Raw genomic sequence first — 2,544 nt, 5'->3', positions numbered from 1 at the left:
GTACGTGGTTAGAAGTGTGTGTGTGTGTGTGTCGTACGTGGTAGAAGTGTGTGTGTGTGTGTGTGTGTGTGTGTGTGTGTGTGTGTGTGTGTGTGTGTGTGTGTGTGTGTGTGTGTGTGTGTGTGTGTGTGTGTGTGTCGTGTAGTGTGTGTGTGTGTAGTGTAGTGTGTGTGTGTGTGTGTGTGTGTGTGTGTGTGTGTGTGTGTGTAACAGAAATTTGCCAAGGGCCAGACCCTGCTGGACATGGTGTGTGGCCATCTGAACCTGCTGGAGAGGGACTACTTTGGCCTGAATTTCCAGGACACCGACAACGCCAAGGTCAGACACAAAGAAACACACACATGCATGAAGATATCTTACTTCAGGGAGTAATCTTCATTATATAATTTGTAAAAGAACATCTGCTGCTCAAACCAAAGGAAACTGCAATGTAACCAAACATAGGGCATCAATTAGACATTGGAAGCGGCTGGAGAAAAAGTCCAAATAGTATTCCAAATGTGGTTTATGAGAGACCGCACAAACAAAAAAATATGAGGTGCATAATACAGGCAGTGGGTGTTTGTTATGTGCCTAGATTTATATATTATTTAATGATTCATCAAATAAAATAAAATCTGTCATGTGGTCATATTTCCAATCAATTATTCTTCGTAGCTCTTTGTGGCTTTGAAGCTCAAATGACATGTTTACTAGCAAAGCCTTCCGAATTCTTATTTGGGGTTTACTGGATAGTCATCTGGCACAAAATGTTGGTGCACATTTAAAAGTTGTGTTAAAAGTGGTACATTTGTATTTGTTAACAATGTGTTACTTGATCCAAAGGGATTTGCAAGCGCTTGGCAGCTCTCGCCTTTTTAATGTTTACCATTGTCTTAAATGCAACAGAGAACTTCAGTTCTAATCCTCTTTTTAGAAGTTCTTCTGTTCTGTGTTCATTGTTGTTAGGGGGTCATTAAGGTTCTTCTGTGTTATAAAGCTTTGTATAGTCCAAGTCCAAATGTATGAGTTGACAAAGCGTGTTTCTTTAAAGCTGCTTTTATTCGATTTTTTTCCTTTTTGGGGGATTTTGTCACTGATATCAGAGCAAATGTCAACGAGCCTTTCAGCCAAGCCTCCCATTTAGTCATCCTATATTTCTACATGCCATAAAGCAGTGAGTCCGCAGTTGCCCTTTCAACCATATTTAACCACTTGCGGCATGAGAGTGGCATACATGGCCTTTAACCTTTTAAAATGTGATTAGACAGTATGGCCTTTTAAAAATGGCAAACTGGGTCTACAGTGCAGCATGAAAGCTTTAGTGACATTCAGCATAGGAGCTGGACTCAACTGGCATTTATTGTGCCTAATATTGATGCTTCCAGTTTTTAAGAAGCCTGGTAGTCTTATTATATTTGGCTTTAAACTAGGGAGCATATTAAAAGAGGGAAGAGCAGCCAGTGAGGTAAAGTTCTTAAAAACGCTCTTAAAAAGTGTGAATGGGGTTTTAAGATTTTGCCAAGGTGACATTTTTAAAAAGGATATTGTCTCTTTCTTTCTTCATCAGCATTGGCTGGATCCCTCTAAAGAGATTAAGAAGCAAATTCGGGGTAAGTGCAACAAACACACACACAGTCAGACAAATCCACACACATATGGCAATTCTTTACAAAACAACCTTTCTGCTGGTCCGCAGTTGGTTCCTGGAGCTTTGGATTTTCTGTCAAGTTCTACCCTCCAGACCCGTCTGTGCTCATGGAAGATATCACTAGGTAAGTGTTAATACAACAACACAGCTTACAATTGTCTGAAGCTAATATGACGAGCTGTCTTGGGGATATTTTCATTTAGGCAGGATTTATAGAAAAGAGGTCTCTTCTCTGTCAGCTAAGTTAGTGCAATAATGGCTAGCTTGGTTAGCCGGTGTCTATTCGTTGCATAAAGACAAAATTAAAAGTTCTCAAAACAACAATCCCTAAACAGCCAATGTACACAAATATTGACTACAGAATGGTGGTTATAATGAGAAAATAAAAGATCAGCATCAAAGTCAGGTAAAACTGTGATTGCAATAGAATGTTTGCCAGTAGTGGTTGTATGCTTTCTGACAGTGCATTCTAGTTAGGTGACTGTATTTGTCGTTGTTGTTTAGTGGCTTTATAGTCAATATAGGCTGGACACAATAGAAATTATTTCTGAAACAATACAGTTGATAATATTGTGACATCACTATATTTGCACAAACATAGGTTGGTATATATAATGTGTATTTTATATACCTTACAGTAGACTATGACAACATGCATGTATTAAATACTATAAGTGGACATATATATATATATATATATATTATGGAAGATTATGTAATGATGTTAGGCTTTCTAAGTATCATAATCCTGACCAGAGCAAAGCACAACACCAAAAGTATGTGCATTAACGTCAAAACGTAGGCATAAGAAATGTTTAAATGGTCGGTTTAACTAAATCCTAAAAAATACCTTTTCTTCATTACCTCTAATGCAGAGGTGTCAAACTAAATTTCATGGCGGGCCACATCAGCAT

At 38.2% G+C, this 2,544-nt stretch overlaps 1 long non-coding RNA gene across 1 annotated transcript; it reads left to right on the top strand.

The window, feature by feature from the left end:
* The first annotated feature begins 217 nt into the window (after positions 1-217).
* LOC104941532 (uncharacterized) lies at positions 218-1,757 on the top strand. Its single transcript, XR_797909.1, has 3 exons — positions 218-318; positions 1,550-1,592; positions 1,679-1,757. It is a non-coding gene; the product is annotated as an uncharacterized lncRNA (long non-coding RNA).
* The last annotated feature ends 787 nt before the right edge of the window (positions 1,758-2,544 follow it).

The sequence above is a fragment of the Notothenia coriiceps genome, unplaced genomic scaffold, assembly GCF_000735185.1.
Source record: "Notothenia coriiceps isolate Sejong01 unplaced genomic scaffold, NC01 NC01_scaffold00003502, whole genome shotgun sequence".
NCBI classification, from domain to species: domain Eukaryota; kingdom Metazoa; phylum Chordata; class Actinopteri; order Perciformes; family Nototheniidae; genus Notothenia; species Notothenia coriiceps.
The sequence above is the reverse complement of the archived record's forward strand: the minus strand, read 5'-3'. Positions and strand labels throughout refer to the sequence as shown.